Genomic DNA, 22,105 nt, shown 5'->3' on the forward strand with positions numbered 1-22,105 from the left:
GTTAAGTGACAGTTCTACCTGGTGAACATTGTCAGTACCACGATTAGCTGGGGATCAATTAGCTGAAGCTGGAACCTCACATTCGTTTTCGATCACTTGTATCAAAATCAGAGTCTGAAAAGTCATAGTCCAGTTCAAAGATAATAGGCGGAATGTCGTCTGCGGAGCATTTTGCTTTACGCATTCGCTTTGATCTCTCACCAGATGTCAGTCCCAGTTTTGCTACTCATGCGAGCGCAAGAAATCGCCGTCAAACCAATGACGCTAACGTTCCTTCAGACAACGAGAGTCCAACTAAAACATAACAGTTGGTTTTCTCACAGTTTACAGTTAATTACCATCATCAACTCCTCCCTTTGACAAAAGTCAACATCAGCCCTGAAAGAGTTAATATACTTTCTTACCTCGAAAAATATTTCTTTTTGGTTTATGTGAATTTTGGTTTCTGCCTGTTGCTACTAAAAATTTTCCAGGTTGCTTGGACTCTGTAGTGTTTTCGGCATAACTTTGATAATGTGATCTTTTCAATTCTGACTTGGGGTTTGAAGGCTAGAGCTCCTTTAAGTGATTCATTGGTTGATTTTGTTGTGACACAATTTAAATGATATGTGAACTCGCCCAACTCTCAATTTTAAATTAGCCGTAGTTATCATGAATAATATTGATCACTTACATACAGCATGATTTAGCACTTTGCCCACTGAACACAAATTGTAAATTCATGAATATTCAACAGAAAAATATGTTGATAGATCGTCATTTGTGTAATTTTTTTTTTATGTCAGCTGTCAATCTATCACTACTGGCGCTGGTAACCTAATACATTGTGAAATGCAGTGGCAGTGTTCCTCCCTTGCTCCTTCATGTGAGATTTACTGGAAGTCTTCTTCATTAGCTCACACCCAATGCCACTGCTGTGACTCCATTGATCTTTTTCTGCCTCGTCCTCTGACATCCCTTTCTGGTTTTTAAGTCACTATGTGGGTATTCTCCTGCCTAATTATCTGAATTGTATGTTATGCACCAGCCATTCAGAGAGCTTCGATCTACCAGTCAGCTGTCTCTTGTTGCATCTGCTGCTCCTCGTCTGTGAAATTCTTTACCTAATTACATTAAGGAGTCACCTTCAATTGTACTGTTTAAAACTAGATTGAAGACTCATTTCTATTCTCTGGCTTACTTTGACCATCAATAATACTGACGGTTCCCTCTTCTTAGTCATTTGTTTGTTTCAATTTACTGGTGGTGTATTGTGTTTTATTGTATTTCTTCTATTTATGTGTATTGTATGTTACATTGTAAAGCACTTAGGCTACAGCATGACTGATGTTGTTTTAAATGTCTTCTATAAATAAATTGACATTGACATTGACCTCAGGCAACACCATGCTTCCCAAGATCACCAGCATCAATGTGCAAGTTCCAATGGATTTAAACAGAGGACTGGGTGTCATATGTGCTTGATCATCTCTCTGTCTCACTTGCTTGTTCACATATACTCACTACATAGTTTCTCACAAAGGCCCAGGTCCTTCTGACAGCATTCATTTCTCAAGTCAGTGTGGCCCCATTCAAATTTTCATGAAAAAATACAACTGTATATACAGTATTTACAATGTATTGTAGCCAAATGGGGCACCTCACAGCCTTGAACACTTGGCACAACTACCACACACAGAGTCTCAGGTTAAAGGCTTTTACTCAGTCCAGCACAGTACAATACAATAAATAAATGCTTTTTCATCTCCAACATCTCCCCCATAGTGAGCATTGTCTACTTATTCCTGACTGACTCATACAGTGAGGTGAGGCGCCACCTTTTATGTTGGACCCAGGAGTACTTCCAGTGCCATGGCCTTGAATGGCAGAATCCCTTCAGGGTCATAAAGAAGCTGCACAAAACAGGGAGAACCTCTCTTGGAAGGGCCTTCTGGCAGTGCCCAAGGATCCCAATAGAGTTGCCCTTCCAAACTTCAAGTTTCAGGCAAACTTGTGGGTGTCCAAACTGGGACCAAGCCAGAGGAGCACTGTCAACTCATGTAGTAGGGGATGCATTGTTCTTGATACAGTATGTCTCCCCCAGTCCATCCATTAACCTTTAACTCTGACTGGGATAAAAATTGAAAAACATTCCAACCAGGTTGCACCTCCATTCATGTTGTTCTGCCATTATGGCCTCCTATCTGTGCAAGGAATTACCTTCCATTCTAGTTGGGATGTCAGTCAATCTGTTATGGAAGTCACACTATATATGAATTTTTCTTTGAACCATGTGAGTTTTTTTTGCAGATAAGGTCTCTCGTCTTTTTCTCCATAGGACTACATTCAAATTGTTGCTCACACTATGTCATTACTGTTTCTAATCATTACAGCTGCATTTTTAATCTCATCTGCAGCCTTTTTCTCCATGCAGAAAAGCTTGAGGGAATGTATTTTAGTGCAGTAGGAAGAAGAGGGGTGTGCAGATTGACAAATTCAACCTGCGTGCTTTTCAGGTGTGCTTCTTCTGTGCTAAAACCCATTGGCCTGAGCATGTGGCTACTGGTGAGTTTACGTTGAGATCCTTGATTGGTTCAGCTCATGAATTTGGGCAACATGACTACAGATGGTGTTTTTTCTGACCCAGATTGAGAAGTGCAAGGTTGGACCAGAGGTGTGAATGTGCAGGGAGAATGGGAGCACAAGGACCAGAAGGAAAGGGGTGCAGAAGATCGGATGTCATTGGCAAATGGGGCTGATTATTTGCCTTTCATCCCAAAAAAAATTAAACCCCTTTCTGTCAAAATTCTTTAAGTGAGTTTTGTGTTTTGCAATTGTAAAATCACATGCAAAACATATTTTTGGGCAACATCACAAAGCTGCATATGAAACAAAACAACATTGTTTCACTTGTCACAAGCTATACTGCATATACCTATGAATAAATATTCACAATCAAATTCATTAAGCATCAGAAGTAATAGTTTAGTATAACAACCAGAGCACTACACATAAATACAGTAATGGGACACCTGGCAGACAAGGGGATTTTAGGAGCACGTACTGGTAGTGGAGAGACATATTATCATATGTTAATGGAGCTGCACTTGGCACTTCCATGAGTTAGTATGTCCTCTGTGCCTACTGGCAGCTCTGAAAATGAAATAGGTATGGCTAAAAGAAGAGAGAGAAATATAATCTGTCAAGAATCAGGTTACAATCCTCCACAATGCATGAAGGCTTGCAGTGCTAGACCTAGACAATTACTCTTGTGTTCTAAAAGGAGATGCTGTATTGGTTCACTGGCTGGCACACACACACACACCACTTAGAATACAACAAATTTATCCATTTTCAACATACACCATGTCCTGTAATATATTACTAAGGCACACTTGGGTTAAGCAGGTATAAAAAGTGGAATTTATGTTACATATTGTTAATTGTTACATATGCATAATATAACTATTTTACATTACATTGAGTAATTAACTGTAGTAAAAAATACAAAGTAGTTAAACGTAATAAATTGACAGAAAATTGTTTCATGTTGCGTTAGAGTTATTCGTTGCGTCATATGTTTTTGTTCTGTTTGTCTTTGAAATTAAAATGCAAATACTTTTTAAACTTACACTTTAACTGTTAAACTTCAGTAAAAACAATTTTTTGAATGAACTTTTTGTAAATATTGCATCAAATGTTGATTCTGCGTTTGGACTTGCATTTTGACAACGCAACATATAACTGTCTGTGAGTGAATATCGTTTCTTTCTCTCTAATAAATAAACCAACTTTTTTGAATGTTTGTCCCTGTGATTTGTTAATTATCATAGCAAAAGCTATTCTAACAGGAAACTGTAAACGCTTTAATACGAATGGAAAATCAAGATCTCCTTTGGTGTCTAATGTTATCTGCTGAAGATGTACTACATTACCTTTCTTGTCACCTGTTAAAATTTTATATGTCATTCCTGTGTAACCGATTAACAATTTTGCATTAATTCGTTTGACTTCATCGTTTCTTGGTGCTAGGATTGGCCATGTGCTCATTTCTTCTGTTGATAACCCTTCAGGATGAAAATCATCAATAAGATTTCGACATACAGTGGTGTGAAAAACTATTTGCCCCCTTCCTGATTTCTTATTCTTTTGCATGTTTGTCACACAAAATGTTTCTGATCATCAAACACATTTAACCATTAGTCAAATATAACACAAGTAAACACAAAATGCAGTTTTTAAATGATGGTTTTTATTACTTAGGGAGAAAAAAAAATCCAAACCTACATGGCCCTGTGTGAAAAAGTAATTGCCCCCTGAACCTAATAACTGGTTGGGCCACCCTTAGCAGCAATAACTGCAATCAAGCGTTTGCGATAACTTGCAATGAGTCTTTTACAGCGCTCTGGAGGAATTTTGGCCCACTCATCTTTGCAGAATTGTTGTAATTCAACTTTATTTGAGGGTTTTCTAGCATGAACCGCCTTTTTAAGGTCATGCCATAGCATCTCAATTGGATTCAGGTCAGGACTTTGACTAGGCCACTCCAAAGTCTTCATTTTGTTTTTCTTCAGCCATTCAGAGGTGGATTTGCTGGTGTGTTTTGGGTCATTGTCCTGTTGCAGCACCCAAGATAGCTTCAGCTTGAGTTGACGAACAGATGGCCGGACATTCTCCTTCAGGATGTTTTGGTAGACAGTAGAATTCATGGTCCCATCTATCACAGCAAGCCTTCCAGGTCCTGAAGCAGCAAAACAACCCCAGATCATCACACTACCACCACCATATTTTACTGTTGGTATGATGTTCTTTTTCTGAAATGCAGTGTTCCTTTTACGCCAGATGTAACGGGACATTTGCCTTCCAAAAAGTTTTGTCTCATCAGTCCACAAGGTATTTTCCCAAAAGTCTTGGCAATCTTTGAGATGTTTCTTAGCAAAATTGAGATGAGCCCTAATGTTCTTTTTGCTTAACAGTGGTTTGCATCTTGGAAATCTGCCATGCAGGCGGTTTTTGCCCAGTCTCTTTCTTATGGTGGAGTCATGAACACTGACCTTAATTGAGGTAAGTGAGGCCTGCAGTTCTTTAGACGTCCTGGGGTCTTTTGTGATCTCTCGGATGAGTCGTCTCTGCGCTCTTGGGGTAATTTTGGTCGGCCAGCCACTCCTGGGAAGGTTCACCACTGTTCCATGTTTTTGCCATTTGTGGATAATGGCTCTCACTGTGGTTCGCTGGAGTCCCAAAGCTTTAGAAATGGCTTTATAACCTTTACCAGACTGATAGATCTCAATTAATTCTCTTCTCATTTGTTTCTGAATTTCTTTGGATCTTGGCATGATGTCTAGCTTTTGAGGAGCTTTTGGTCTACTTCTCTGTGTCAGGCAGCTCCTATTTAAGTGATTTCTTGATTGAAACAGGTGTGGCAGTAATCAGGCCTGGGGGTGGCTACGGAAATTGAACTCAGGTGTGATACACCACAGTTAGGTTATTTTTTAACAAGGGGGCAATTACTTTTTCACACGGGGCCATGTAGGTTTGGATTTTTTTTCTCCCTAAATAATAAAAACCATCATTTAAAAACTGCATTTTGTGTTTACTTGTGTTATATTTGACTAATGGTTAAATGTGTTTGAAGATCAGAAACATGTTGTGTGACAAACATGCAAAAGAATAAGAAATCAGGAAGGGGGCAAATAGTTTTTCACACCACTGTAATTAGTCTTCTTTTATTGGGAACTTAAAGTGAGGAAAACATAAAAATTTATAAGAGCTGAGAGTGCAGGAACTGTGTCTGATAAAAAAGCATTCACATGAATGAGAGGTAAGTGGAGTGTGGGTGTGGTTGTAAATGGTTGAGAGGAGGGCCAGACTTGACAAAATCTCTTGGCAAAAGTCTCTTCTCAAGATTTTCTTTTATAACAGAGAGATAATGGAAGCTACCTCATACAAATGAACTATGAGGAAACTAAGAGAAGTAAATAGAAAGTAATGACTTATCTCCCTGACATTTCTTTGACATGCTTATCCAAATCAGCCTGACAAAATGACAGACCATGACTTTGTAGAAATGTCCACCAAGCAGTAATTAGTCCTGGATCAGAAGCGAGTCCATCTATAGAAATGAACTAGGTTAACAAAATAATTCATTTTATTCAGCCACAACAGGAAAATTAATCCTTTACTATGATCTACAGTAAATGCAAAGTTTGCTTTCTCACTTCATTGGAAAATGTTATTTTGATGAGCTGAGTACTCTAATGTCAATGAGTATAAAAAGAAAACCAAAATGAAAATTAACAATTACAGAGTTTCTCAGTAAACTAGTGTACTTGTAGACACATCGGGGGATCTGTCAAATATGCTGTATATTGAATGGGTGAGAACTATAGTTGGTTCTATGGATTTTTATGGTTTAGCATTTACTTGTGTGCAGTGTTTTGTAAAAACAATGTGCTCTTTTTTGGCTTTCTAAAAACTCTGTCTTATAGGATCCCTATGAGATTTTACATGCCAACAACTATTTCCTAATTCCCTACCATTCTGTCCTTATCCTGCCATCTTGTGTCTTCCTTTTTGATTCTTGACGTGCTATATATGATTTAATAGGTCTATGTACTTTGTGTCACTCTCTCAACCACAGGTCATTGATATGCTGTTAGAATTACTGGGCATACTCAATTACCCTACTTTAGGTGATCAGAATGGCATCCTATTTATGAAGTGCTTCTGCCCTGCCAATGAGGTACAAGCTGTTTGTATCAAGTTGCAAACTATGGTAAATAATAGGATGAATTCTATATGCATATAGGAGTCATCCATTGTGAACATACTTTTTCTTCTCATATTTTATTATATCCGTCTTACCCTCGTTTGTTTCCATAAAGGCTTCAAAATTTCTTTTAATATGGAGCAGGTTGTTAAAATAATAAAAGAGTCACAAATCCACTTAACTGAATTCAGGTTCATTGTGTGCCTGGGGGGGCAGTGGGGGTCTGGTGCTAGGGTGGTCAGTAGCATCAATTGCAAGACAGCAACAAACCTTGAATGGAATGCCATTTGATCACAGGCCATGCCGTGTTCACATCCAGAGACAGCAAATTTAGACTCACCAATTAAACTAATAGGCATATTTTGGGATGACGGAATAAAGCAGAGAGTAGGAAAACCTTCAAAATAACAAAGCCTTTTTTCATATATCCCATTAATCATGAATTGTACATACTGAAGAGGCAAGTGTTGAATTTGAGATGAGCTTGTTTCCAGTCGGGGCTCATTTATCTCTAGTGGTCGTTAATAGAGGGCCAAAGATTGTCATTCTCTTAGCACCGATTCGAAAAAGGAAAAAAAAAAAAATCTACTGGAGCTGTGAGGCAGTGATGCTAGCCACTATACCACCATACTGTCTTCTTCTTCTATGCACATTAAGATTTAATATGAAGTTGTGGACACATATGACAGCAGCACAAAGTGGCTTGGAATCTCACACTGTATGAGTTATTAACAGCTGTAAGCTCAGTCTGACGGATGTCACTTATGCCATACCTCTGCTAACAAGCTAACATGTGCAGTCTTGCAATATGTAGTTGTTGGGAGCTTTTCATGTAAGTGTTGTCTGCTCTAATTATCTGTTTTAATTTTACTTTTCAGGACTGGAGCAAAGAAACATAAGGGATATATCCTTCGAAAGCTGTCTGTGGAAATTTTACGCTCATTGTTTTTGCTAGAAGATTCAAGGTATGTTTTGCTTCTGTGTTTCAAAAACTGAGTCATGCTGTTCTGTTTGCATTGCTTTTTATTATTTCAGCATGGTGGGTCCACGCTCATCTTAGTTACACCATCTACCAAGAGTTTAATGTGCACTTCATAGTGGATGAGTGCTCATACATAATAAACATATTTTTGAAATTTCAGTTCTAGGGGAGCAAGTGAATCAAGTTTGAGCTGTATATCCTGCAGTGAAGTGTAAAAATGTATACAGTTACAAAAAAAATGCAATGTTTTTATCAAACATTTCCTGCAAGGCAAAATAACCAAATCCCCATAGAGGGTTACAAGATGCCTTTCTGCTGCTAACAGTAAAGTAAATGGAAAGAGTCATTCATTTTTATCTACTGCTTGGCTCAGTTAATGACATGCTGAGTTTTATTGCAGTGTACCAGCATTTTTAAAATGGAAGGTTGTGTAAAGATTATCTACAAGAAAGCAATAGGGTCTAAGCTATTGGACTTTATAAGCTTTAAGATTACCTGTTCAATTCCTCCCTTACTGTATGACCCTGAGTAAGTTGAAATTAAGAATAACAATTGTACCATATCCTAAACTTGTAAGTCATAAAAGGTGTCAGCTAAATATGCAATAATAACATGCAATAATATTAAGAATTTGCAATAATGACATAGAGGAAGACTTGCTATCAAACTACATGTGGCAATAAAATGAATTACTAACTGTACACAATGCTCACTTGTTTTTGTTCTGTTCCTTGCTGTCCATAATAGTTTGGCTGCCCCCAATTACTACTGTTGCTACAGAGAATTGTGGTATGTGGTACAGAATAAAAACAGCAGGCTGTGAGGGTTTTGTCAGGCCTGTTATGGATTATGTCTTTCTCTAGAAGGAAGTTGTCGACATTGTTAATCCCTGCTTCAGGGTACCCATTCTTTTGGAGTGTGACTTGGAGGTGGCACCCGTGTAAAGTGTGGCTGGAATGAAGCCAGAAACCAGAATTTCAGCTCAAAGGTGTCTGTGCGGTTAGATGTGCTCCATTCTCCTGATTAATTCAGTGACTTCTCTAGCTGAACATCCAGGATGCACAGAAAGAGTGCATGACTGCTGGCCCAAGGTCAAAATAAAAGAGCATTTCCTCAAATGAGTCTTTGATTTGATTGAAATCTTTTTTTTTACTTTTGGTTTTCAGAGGTTTTAGCAATTTAGTAAACAGAGACTTCTGGTAATCATTTTTTCATTTTATATATATATATATATATATATATATATATATATATATATATATATATATATATATAAAACCCTTACAGTATTTCAGAAACGCAGAGTGAATTGACCTGCCAGCTGGCATGTCCTTGCAGGCACTGCAAACTTTATTTAACTTTCCCATCCAACATCATGGCTGCAAAACACAGTTGTGATGTATGTGACTCTGTAAATAAAATGGAAATGGCTGGTTAAATGAGGTCTCGGGGGCTGAAGAGGTAGGATATGTGAGCATTCAAGTAGGTTATGGCAGTGCACCGCTTTAAAAAACGCATTTAATGAAATATTGATTTTGCTTTTCTGGTAAGGAAAGATACAAAAATAAAACAGGAGAGGAATCTGGAGCACTGTGCTATTGAGAAAAGGGGAAATGGATATCTCCTATGGGAGGGATTTTAACCCGAGACTGCGGTGTGAAATGCACTGACTTCAGGGAAAACAATTTTGTTTTGCAAATGGCTTTACTACAAAGATTTATATTGTTTTTCAGTTGTGTTTATTTAAATAATATTGTGGCTTTGAATTCTCTAGTTGGTCATTCTTTTAAAATAATGTGTTGACACAATGGCAATACAGTTTCAGTAAGACAAGATTTATTTCACTTGAATAATCAAATGTTTAATTTGCTGCATTGTTTCTGTGTTGGAAAGCATGGTGGTACAGAGCTTTGTTCTGAGGCCACATAGCTCTAGGGACCTGGGTTCAACTCCTAATCTAATTCCCGTTTGTTTAAGTTTTACGCATTCTTCCCATGTTCATATGGTGTTCTGTTTACCTGCCACAGACTGCAAATGACTAAGCTAGTTTTAAATAAACCCAGAATAGCAAGGTGGGTTCTAAAATGGTTTGACATCCTGTCCTGGGTTGGTCATTCTCATCCATCTAATGCTGATCAGCCCCTCTTGATTTATTATACAATAGAAAGAGATTTTAAACTCAGGTGTCTTTTATAAGGAATACTATTAAAAGCCACCAGTCTATTCAGTCTGCCAAATGTACTTACTGTAATCCCAGTAGTGACAGAGTAAACATCCCAGCATAGCATACCATTTCTTCACATGGTACACTCATATACACACTTAGACTCAAACATACTGAAGTATTTTAGGGTTACCAATTAATCTAACATACATGTCTTTCAGAATGTGGTGGGACAATCCATGTTGACACAGAGAGAACTGACAAATCCCACACTGATAGTGACCAAGTCTATGATTCCAACCTAGAATGGCAAAACTACATGATTGCAGCACTGACCACTATAGCAATGCTTTATAACAAATAAAAAAAACTGAAGTAAATATGGGGAACATATTTATAAAAAGCAGGTACTGTAACATATTTGAGACCATTGAGATGGTTAAAGAATTCACATCCCATTGTATTAAACGTAAAGAAAGGCTAGACAGAACTAGCCGTTCATTTTATTGAATGAGTGCCTAAAGTAGTGATCGCATTGGCTTTGAAAGACATTTGACTGTTGGAGAATATTTGCCATTCATTCAATAATAATAATAAGAAGAAGAAAAACAATTTATAATGTTCCTTTTAGAGTTTAAGGACATGGTAAAAAGCATAACAAAAATAACTAAAAAGGATATCATAAAAGGATAACAAAACAATGTATATAAAAGATTTAGCAAACAGAAAAGTTTTCAGTCTACTTGTATAAATTGGTACTATCTTGACTTCTCTGAGTTTCTAAGAGCATTCCACAGGGTTGGAGCTCAATCATCCATTATACTGGGCTTAACCCTAGCATGGCTAAGTAGAGCACTGATTTGAGATGTTGGCAGGAACACAGAGGTGTAAAATATCAGAGAGATAGGGTGGAGCACAGTTGTTTAAGGCTTTGTAAGTTAAAAGAAGTATTAAAGGTTGAATATGAAATTCAGTTTGAAGCCACTGTAGTTCCCTTAAAGTTTCCATAATATATTCCCGGGACATAAGGTGTAAGTGAGAACTGTAGCAGCAGAGTTCTGAACAAACTGTAATTTGGTAAGAACAGACTTTGGAAGACGCCACAGTATGATACTACAGTAGTCTAGCCTAGATGTAATAAAAGGGTGGGTTAAACATCAGGCATTTGCTAAGGTCTAAGTTGGCCAAATTTTGGGCTTCATTTCTTAAATAAAAAAGGAAATTTTCACTATTATACGAGGGATGTTCAGAATGTTTCCACACTTTTTTAAACTCTATTTATTAAGAATTTCAAAAAGAAATGACATCACTTTTCTACATAGTCACCTTCCTTTGTGTTGCAATTTCCCCAGTGTCATACCAACTTTTTAATGCCATCAGCAAAAAACGTTTTTGGTTGAGCATGTAGCCAATGATGCACTGCTGCTTTTACATCACCACCACATGAAAATCCTCTTCCCATTTAAGCTTCTTTGAGTGGTCCAAAAAGGTGCAAATCAGATGGGGTTAAATCCAGACTATAAGATGGGTGTTCCATAACCTTCTACTTCAATTGTCTGAGGGTTTCCAATGTGTGGGCTGCAGTGTGGGGGCGGGCGTTGTGCAACAACACAGTTCTCTTCTGTCCACAAAAAGCGTATGACAGAACGATGTTCCTCTTTGGTGCAATTTATAAGTTTTGCGGCCATCTTCACCACAAGGTGACAATTCTTATACTAAACTGCAAAGACATCTGGCTTGCCAGACAGAACTAGTCACATGACACTCTCAGACACAACCAATTACTACTCCTCCCTTCACTGTTTCCAATGAAAATATAAAAGTGTGTAAACTGTTTTGAATGTCCCTCGTAGTAGTATTTACTTCAGCAACAGAATTCATTTGTGGCTTAAATAGAAGGGGAGATGATAGGTTGGAAGTTGTAGGAAAATACATATTCAGACAGGAGCATCTGAGATGTCAATGCTTTAATAAAAAATGAAAAAGCAACTGGGGCGCATTTAACTATAAATGGCAACCTAAAGTTGGAGCAGGCAGGTCCATCCATGGCAAACTTCCAAAATGGTCATTTTGCCATGCATAAGTCCCATATCTATGTATATAAATTGCTAAGGGTTGTGTCTGTCTGTCTGCCATGCACTTACTTGAGAACCACTGGGGTTATAGCCTTGATCTTGGTCTTAATCAAAAGCTTATGATGTGATACAGGCTGTTGAAGCAAAAAATATGCCAAGTGACAACCTCTGCCAAGTTATTTCTTCTGGCAAAATGATTGAGGTGATAGTTCCAAAACGAACAAAAAATACACGACATCTTCCGAGTATGAAACAAGTTGCAGAGCACGATTCTTGGATCTTGGTCTTAAATGAAAGATTTTTAAGTGATATGTGCTGGTGAAGTAAAAAATGTGATTAGAGTCAAATACTGCAATGTTACTGGGGTTTGTGTCTCTCTTGCGGCAAACTACATGGGCAAACCAATCAAGAAAATGACATGGCAGAAGGAAAAAGAAGAGCAGCCATATTTACTGAGCTTAAAGTGAAGTACAAAAGGAAAAATGGCAGGTCTGGCATCTGCTGCCCATCAAGCACATGTGGCATAGCAACCTGCTGGTACAACGTTGATCTTGAGAGGACCAGAGGTCTGTTCGTTTTGTAGTTACACTTAAAAAATGAAATGTGTGTAAAGTGGTTAAAAAAAATCTAAGCAATTGTAATCTGAGCCCTTGAAAAAAATCAATTTGGTCAGATATGTCATTCTTTATTGTAACCAAGCAAATGAGTACATGCATTGTGTACAGCAAAAGAGGTCTACTAGTCTGAGTGTCTTTTTCTCCTTTGTTAAGTTTCCTGAAGGAATTATGCTGTGGAATGTATTCATGGCATGGTAACATGTCTACTGATTTCCTCAAGGTTATAGTAAATGCCAGAAAGTACAAAGCAGTTCTGAGTCATATGTTGTATAATGAAGCATTTCTATCCTGATGGTAGCATTTATTCTAGAATGACAATTTCTCCATTCATAGGGCACGAGTGCCAGTGTAAGGTCTGACAGACAAAAAAAAACACACTGAGACAATATTCTACACAATCATAACTGAAAATGAAAGAATTGGCATCTCACACCTCTAGCACACTTTTAGATCCTTGTTGAATCTCTGTCATGGCGAACTGAGCAGGTCTGATGGCTCCTGCTGGTCTAAAATCCTCCTGAGACAATTTACAAAGGTATTTCCTTCATTCTCTGCTTTTCCTGTATGTATAAAGACAACCTTATTTAATGTGCTTAGTCTCTTATCATTGTTACTAACTCATGTTTCTTTGTTTCTTAATTCATATATTTGGACACTGTGATTTCTTCTGTTTTCCAAAAATGTTTCCATTGATTGGCCCTTTAAATGGCCTTCTTGAGCTATTAGGTCTTTACACTGTAAAGCTGTTATCATCCAGGGAATAATGTTGCTGTCTCTTTCTCTCTCAATGTATTCTGTCAGTATTAATTATTTTAAGACCTTCCATTGATACTGATGCATTGATGGATTGTAAAATCTTTAACTATGCTTATAATGATTATTGATTATGTTCATTTAAAGGTCTGAACTCTATCTCTTGGGGCCATAGAGAGAAAATGCCAAGTTAGTGCTGCCCTATCCTATGTCTGTCAGCTTCTTCAGTCAATGTAAAGCGGCCGCTATAGAGCAGAAATGGTGATGGTGACTCACTCTGGTTTAAATTTCATTTGTTACTGTTTAGAACAGCACTCCCTCTCCTAGTCTTAAACAGAAAACAACCCTAAGTCGAGAGTAGAGAATCGAAGCACAGTGCAATTTTTCATAGTTATTATAGGTGACATATCCAAAGTGGAAGTATGCAGGCTGCAGAAGGCTATGTACGTTACAAAAATGTTTTAAAATTATTTTTTATTTCTTTGATTTTTCTTGTGGAGTGTCCATAAGCCATTTAAGCAGCTTTATTTAATAAGAAGAAGAGGTTAAATGGTGGTTTGGCATGATGTGTGGCTTTGTGTGCATGGATTTATAAATAGGTCTGCCCCCCTGAATTGGATTAAGCAGGTTTGAGAACGCTCTCTTATGTTAGGTGACAATTCTGCATGTCAAATCGATAGTTTATGTATAAATTACAGGGGAATCCAGCTAGAAGGAGTAGAAACTTTGAAGGCTTTAAGTAATGTAGTACTATTTAAAGAAAAAAATATATATCTGTAAATGTCATTATGTGTATGCTTCTGAGTTTTGGCATTCAATGTTAAGTTTACGATTTTGTTGCATATCATTTTGGGTTTAAATTGCATCTGTAATAATGTAGGCATTCTTTGTTTAGGGTGACAATGGCGGTGCTATCAGGAATCCATGTCATAGTTTCCCTGGAAGCTTTCCGCTACATTTTTAAAATTTTTGTTGTATGTATGTATGTTTATTTTTATATGTGTTTTATATTTATTATTTTTGATGTTATGATAGTGATATCATCTTGGAGCCATTTTGGAATTCTTTCTATTGGAGTCACCATCGCCATTTTGTGGTATCTTTGCATGGCCATGTTACTTACCATTGCTATGCTTGCTGCTGGTCACATGACATGGAGATTACGTGACACACTGTGACAACATGCAGTAGATGTTGGCACACGGAAGTTAGAATCCTAGTGTTGCTTCTTATTGAAAAATACTATTAGTTAAAAAACTGAAAACAAATTTAATTTCAGAGATCTGGCTAGAACAGACCTGGTTAGTGTCGTAGTTTTGATGTCTCAGGTTAGTTTGGCTTCTCTGTAAATGGATATTCTGAACTTGCCTTTGCCATTCCCCCATAATACTTTCCATGCCGTGGTAATATCCTTAATGTAAATTTTCAATCTCAGGAAAGTTGTTCCCAAAAACAATCATTACAGCTGTCTCATGGCTCCAAGAGATAAATCCTTACTATTTCCATATTATAGTATTGGCCATTTCTAGTACTGATTCCAATATATTTTTCCTTTATCCCATTAAAAACTTTTCACATTAAGCTCCTGCATAGACAGACTAATAGAGTTCTTATTTTCTATATTAAAGTGTTAATTTTGGTATTTTTATAAGTAAACTATAGACCACAGGGGTTACTTGCTCATTTTTTAATTAACAAAATAAAATTCTGTAGGCTTACTGTTAACTGACCATAAAAATACTGAAATAAATAAAATTTCCTAAAAACTACATACTTTATCTAATAAAAAATGCACAGAAAATATTTATCAATAATAGGCATGGCATAAAAGAAAATAAAGTGCTTCTCATAATTACAAGGTGTCATATTAATTTCTTGTATAATGTACTTATCTGAAACAAAGCTTAATTTGAAAAAGTAGTTTTCACTATTTGTCTACAAAAAATATTCATTCTCACACATTAATTCAGTTAATTGATATTGGCAGTTAAACACTGCTCACATGTAAATATATTTGCACTTATAGGTTTTAATAATTTTTAATTATTCCTTGCACTACAGCTTTTATGATGTTCAAATATACATGTACTATGTTTATACAGGTGTTTTTTACAGTATATCAGCTAGGTATAATTATAAATATGGATTACCATTTTAATTATGCAATACTTGTTTCTTACCAAAACCTAGGCCGCATGACATAAACAAACAAATAATAAACACAGTACAAATCTTTAAACAAAGCCACAAGTGTACCAAGTAATCACAAGATGTTTATCGAGAAGATATAAGGCTAACAAGATAATACGTTTAGAAGTAAAACAGACAAATGTTGTTAAGATAACAAGTCTATTGCTCAGTAAACAGTAATTTAAAATTGTTTTCTATCGCTTCTTTTTCAAATTGAAAATGTGAGCTGCTGTACTAACTATAAGCTCACTCAACATCCTAACTCAGGCAAGCAGTGTCAGTTTTAATTAAAAAAAAAAAGAAGTTCTGAATTCATTTTCTTGCCATTTGTCTAATTGCGCGGGGTGACTTCTCCAATTCTCAGGGAACTGGTTGACAAATACCTCTGCCAAGCTTAACTTCATCATGTTCGCTGTGCTGGAAGCCATTAACCAAATATCGAGGTGCTACGACCGGTTTTCTCATGGTGTGGACGAAAAGGCAACTGCAACAGTGTTTGTTTCTTCCAGCACAACTGGAGCAATTTACAGCACTCATATTGCAATAAGGGCATCTAAATGAGATTGATGGCGCTTTTGTTAACTGTAAGAAGCTACATTCGATTAATGCACAAGTTGTGTGTGATGCCCAAATGAGACTGACAAACATCATGGTTCAGAGGCCTTGGTCAACCCACAACTCATTTATTTTGAGGCAAAGTAGCTTTGACAGTCATGATGGTACTGTACATGGTGGCTGGTTTGTTGGTGAGGTAACTGGCTGAAATCACAGTTTGTTGTATGGCCTATACTTTTCATTGTAATCGTAATCATATCATTACATAAGTCAGCAAATTGTGGTTGTCAGCACTGGTACCTTACACGTTTTCCTGACACGTAGAATACACGGGAGAGGTGCTATAATGCCTTGCATGACCTTGCACAGGCAGCCAGATGCTCTTGATTACGGGAGGGTCTCAGTAAATCAGGAAAGTGGCTACTCCACCAGCCAATAAAGGCCTGCAACATTGTGACTGCATATGTTTGAGGTTGATTAGCATAGTACATGTATGATAGTTTTAGGGCGGCAACCATGCAGAGTTCAAGGCTCGTTCATGTACTCACATTTACAAGATGATTGTGATTTCTAAAGGTAAATTACACAGAAAAGTGTGTATGCCAGGCTTTATAAATCTAAATTTTTTTTGCACATTTTTTTACACATTGTAAGTGTTCGCATAGTCTCACACTGGAATGCATGCAAAGATTTTTCAATCCTTCCATTATCCAACTCGCTATATCCTAACTACAGGCTCACGGGGGTCTGCTGGAGCCAATCCCAGCCAACACAGGGCGCAAGGCAGGAAACAAACCCCGGGCAGGGCGCCAGCCCACTGCATGACACACCCACTCACCCAGCACACACTAGGGACAATTTAGGATCGCCAATGCACCTAACCTGCATGTCTTTGGACTGTGAGAGGAAACCGGAGCACTCAGAGGAAACCTGCGCAGACACGGGGAGAACATGCAAACTCCACGCAAGGAGGACCTGGGTTCGGTCATCTAACTGTGAAGCAGCAGAGCTACCCATTGCGCCACTGTGCCGCCCAAAGTTTTTTTTCAAATGTGAGTTTTCCATATGTCTAAAATTGGGATTACCAAAAGTATACGTGATTTGCTCCAGCTTGGTCAGTATTTCAGACAATTTTGAATTTATCTGCATACTATTCCTAAAATTTGCATTTCTTTTTTAGCCCCTCAAGGCATTATCTTTTAAAGGACTCTTGTGAATATATGAAATCACTCAAGTGATAATGAGCACTAGTTTAGGTTAATAATTTATTAACCTTTGTACTTCAACTTGAACATTTTTGTTTTTAGTAGTTTTCTTGTTTCATGTTTTGATCTTTTGGTATTGCAGTTTATCATTATTATTATTTTAACTGATTATTTTAGGCAAGCTGTTATTTCTTTAAAGCACTTTAAAATGAAGCATGTTGAATAGCACATGCAAATAAAAATTTGACTGTAAACCTATAAATAATCCAATCTTGTTGAACAACAGTGTGGTGCTGTGGTCAGCATTTTAGCAAAGAGGAGCCATTGTTCTTGCTTTCAGTACTACACAAGGCCAGTGTCTGTTATGCATGGATGGATGCTCTTTCCTTATTTAGATAATTTTTCCTGTCTGGGTTCTTTGATTTTCCTCACACATCCCAGATACTCGTGTTCATTTAATTTCCACTTTTCAGTTTGCATGGTGGATGTATGAGCAGGCTGGTACCATGTCCAAGACTGTTTCTTGCCTTGTGCCTGATGCTGCCAGAATAGGCTACTTCATGACATGATCCTAATTATGGATTAGGCATTTTTAAGAATGTCATGTTATGTTATAAAATAACTAGTCACAGTACTTGTTGTATGTAATAGAAAAATTAAAAAATATTTGCTACCTTTTCCCCTACGTATATTCCTTCAGCCCCTTTCCTCTGCATTTACGCGTGTGCAAGTCTCTTCGCTGGTGCTCCTTCTCTTGAGTGTGTTCCTGTAAAGTCTGCTTCTCAGACTGTGTCATTATTTTCGAGTCACCTTTCTTGCCTCCTGCCCAGCTTTATACCTTCTGTCTTTGAAGGTGATCTTCTCAGCCTCCGTTTCACATTTGTACTTATTCTTTTGTCACATCACCGAAGTGAAATTGACCAATTAGATTGCTCAGAGAGACTGGACACACACTGACCTTAGCGTTTTTTAAAATATAGTAGATAGATACACATTGTTCCTTGTATGGCATTCAATGTAACTTTCATGTATTGATCCCTCTCTTTAAGTACTGTGTAATAAAGTTTAAGAATCAGCTAGCAATTCACCTCCAGATATATACAATTTCCAGCTTTACATTGATGCCTCAAAAAAATCACATGAGACAAACCCTGATATTCTCAATTATTTTATCCCAATACAGGGTACCATAAAGTGCCCTCGTTCACATTTCCACTCTCACATCACAATATTTTTATGAGTCATGAATTGACCAGCCATTGGACCAAAACAGATATGTGAGTAACACACATTCTATACTGATGATGTGTAGGTGGGATTTGAACACTGGACTTGGGGGAACAGTGCTTACCTTTGCATCATTTGAAAGTATTAACAGTACAATGTGTTTGTTAAATGGGCTGATAATATTAACAAATAGCTATACCTATTTGGGTGTTGACCCTATTTTGAAATGTAAACTGTAAGTGAATTATTAAACAGGAGGTTTGCATTCATAATTAATAAATAATAATTAATAATTCAAATCTAAATAATTTATGGAATCACAAGTGCAGTAGCTATCATTGGTGAACAGAAAATATTCTTTCTACTGTATGTAATATGTCTAATACTTGAGCATGCTTGCCTAAAGTTAATTTTGCTTCAGAAATGGATGACTTTATCTTCAAATTAAAATGTCTCTTTCATCTTTCACTTCTTACTAGGTGCTGGTACATACTTTCAAGGACATTTAAAGGGTACAGAGTGTGTGCGTGCATGTGTGGGAAGGTGTGGGCTGGCGTATTTGTGCCTGCATCTGCATGTGTGAAAGCTCTTTCATCTTTCCAGAGGAGAGCCTAGAAATGTGTACAGAGTGACAGAGTTTTCAAGCCATGCATGTCCAGAACAGGTTTGTTGTTTAAAGCTGATCAATAAAAAGCTTTCTGTCTCTCAGCCAGTCTAAATGTGTAAGCTATGTGAGGAGAGCAGTGTTCAGAGCCACATCCTCACAGAGTTAATCATGTCCTGCCTGCAGGTTTTCAGGATTACAAATGCAAAGCCACTAGAACTATATATATATTATGAGTCACATATGGGCTTTTTATGTAATTTGCTATCGTTAAAGCTTGGCTCCATTTATCTTTCCACATGTATTCATTTTTCCTGTTGAAAGCAAGGTGTTTACACACATAAGGAAAGGCGTAGAACAGACAGCAGCCATTCCGGTAGCAGTACATCTGATACTCTCATTCAGTTATCTGTCCGCCTTTAAAGTAAATATTGAAACTGATGAAATGGACCATTTTGTTTAAACAAATAGCATACATATTACTTCTACAAAGCAAAAAAATAGGTATAAAAGCTACATAAATATGAAAAATGCATGTAAATAAACATTTCAGAAAAAATACAGTCCAAGTAATTTGAGCAATAATATGCCATCATTCACCTAACTACAGATAAAACAATATATAATTTACTCTTTATAATAAGATCTTGTTGCGCAGCATTTCACATATTGTACATGATTTAATCTCTTTATTTATGCATATAAAGCAAGATCTTAAAGTTAAAACCAAATAATCTATATTGTTTAAAACTGTATTTCATTTTTTATCATCTAAAGTATTGACAATCTTATGAGAAGGATGAGAGCAAAGGTGGGGCACTTCATTCATTTAACAACCACAATTCACATTGGACCATTCAAACTGTTCCATGCAGGCTCCCATACCTGAATATGACTAGGACTAATTAAAAATAGGACTCTGTTCTGCATATTTTGTTGGTTTCCTAAACTGAGGCTATGATTAACAGAGACTACAAGGAGTATTTATATTGTGCTTCTAGAGGTTAAATTCTCAGACTGGCACAAGAGATGTGAGTACAACAACAACAACAACAACATTTATTTATATAGCAGATTTTCATACAAACAGTAGCTCGAAGTGCTTTACATATTAAAGAATAGAAAAATGAAAGACACAATTATAAAACAAAATAAATCAACATTAATTAACATTGAATAAGAGTAAGGTTCAATGGCCAGGGGGGATAGAAAAAAAAAACTCCAGACGGCTGGAGAAAAAATAAAATCTGTAGGGATTCCAGACCATGAGACCGCCCAGTCCCCTCTGGAGTATATAAGTAATGACAATTAATGTTTATATTAATCTAGAACAAACGTCTGAGATTAAAAGATAATCAGATATTGTTACAGTTCTGAAAATAAACAATGGCAAAATTTGTTCAAAAGCATCAGTACAATACATCTAGCAGAATTCTTTTAATTAAACAGCAAATGATGTACTAAAGGACACCAGTGTAAATGAAAGGAAAGTGTATTGAAGTCTGTAGTCAGGGAGCACTTCTTCACACAAAAGAGTCACATGAATGTGGGATAAACTACCAAAATATGTAGCTGAAGCAAAAAATACTGAATAGTCTGCTTTGATTTATCGAACCTCTACATTCTTATCTTTTATGTTTTGTTTCTTCTTACATAGTGCACTTCTCACATTTACAAATATACTGTAGATAAAGTATAACACAAAATAACATTCAATAAAAACATCTTTTCCTAAAGCATGAAAAATATCATGCAATATGATTTACTGATAAAACCAAGAAAAAAGCTTTGTTGTGTCAGTTTGGTTTCCCTGCATTGTCAGGTGCAGTTTGCAAGGTATCTTTATTTTTTCTAACATGTACTGAAATTTCTCCATAAAGTAAATATAATTGCAGAAACATTTTAGATAGAACCTAGATTCCTCTCAGCACTTGCATTTCTCTTTTTTAAAACAATAAGTCTTTCTAAAGTCCTCCTACTCAGAGTCCCAGAAGATACCCCACATAAAATATATATAAACAATCCTCAGGGATTTTGGTCTATATTGACATGATTGCATCACACAGTTGATACAGATTTGTCGGCTGCACATCCATGATGCAAATTTCCTGTTCCACCTGTGACAGGCGCCTGGCGTCCATGCCCAGCCTGGACGCCCCTGCACACTGTATTCAGGGGGAACAGCCCTGGACAGTGAAATACCTCCTTCTGGACGCTAGATGGCCACACCCCTGGGCTGGTGTAGTGCCTCGGTTTCCCACAGGGCTCCCTGGGAATTGGAGTTGGGGGCAGCTCTGTTGGGTCCCGCAGGTACCGCCAGGGGGTGCTGTGTTTGGGACTCCTGAGCCCGTGTGGGCCACGGCTTCATCACACCTGGAAGTGCCGCCGGATCTTGGTGATCAAACACCTGGAGCACTTCCAGGTGACCTATAAAAGGGAGCCAGCAACCACCACTCATCGGCCAGAGTCGGGTGGAGGAGGACAAGCTTGCGAGGGAGGAGTGGTGGTGCCAAGGAAGAGAAGAGTGCTTGTGCTGTACTGGTGTTTGGGACTGTGTTGTGGCTGGGGGGAGTATGGGGAAGACGTGCCCTCCAGCTGAAGAGTAATAAAAATCCTTTTATTTTACACGTGCCCCCCGTGTCCAATCTGTGTTGAGTCAGGCGCTATATAGTGCCTTTCACACACCAAATCCCAAAGTTGCTCTGTTGGATTGAGATCTGGTGACTGTGGAGACCATTTGAGGACAATGAGCTCACTTGTCATGTTCAAGAAACCAGTTTGAGATGATTTGAGCTTTGTGGCATGGTGCATTATCCTACTGGAAGTAACCATCAGAAGGTGGGTAAACTGCGGTCATAAATAGATAGACATGGTCAGCAACAATACTCAGGTAGGCTGTGTCATATAAACGATGCTCAGTTAGGCCCAAAGTGTGGCAAGAAAATATTTCCCCGCACCATTACACCACCACCAGCCTGAACCATT

General features: G+C 37.5%; 1 protein-coding gene across 7 annotated transcripts in view; it reads left to right on the forward strand.

Moving 5' to 3' along the window:
- Positions 1–22,105, forward strand: part of syt1a (synaptotagmin Ia) — a 1,201,488-nt gene that overhangs the window by 717,394 nt on the left and 461,989 nt on the right. For all 7 annotated transcript variants that reach the window (XM_039761735.1, XM_039761726.1, XM_039761732.1 and 4 more), the window contains one exon: positions 7,627–7,713. The gene's annotated coding sequence lies outside the window, so the exon portion shown is untranslated. The remainder of the gene's footprint in view (positions 1–7,626; positions 7,714–22,105) is intronic.

Source organism: Polypterus senegalus, chromosome 8 (assembly GCF_016835505.1).
Source record: "Polypterus senegalus isolate Bchr_013 chromosome 8, ASM1683550v1, whole genome shotgun sequence".
In the NCBI taxonomy this organism is placed as follows: Eukaryota; Metazoa; Chordata; class Cladistia; order Polypteriformes; family Polypteridae; genus Polypterus; species Polypterus senegalus.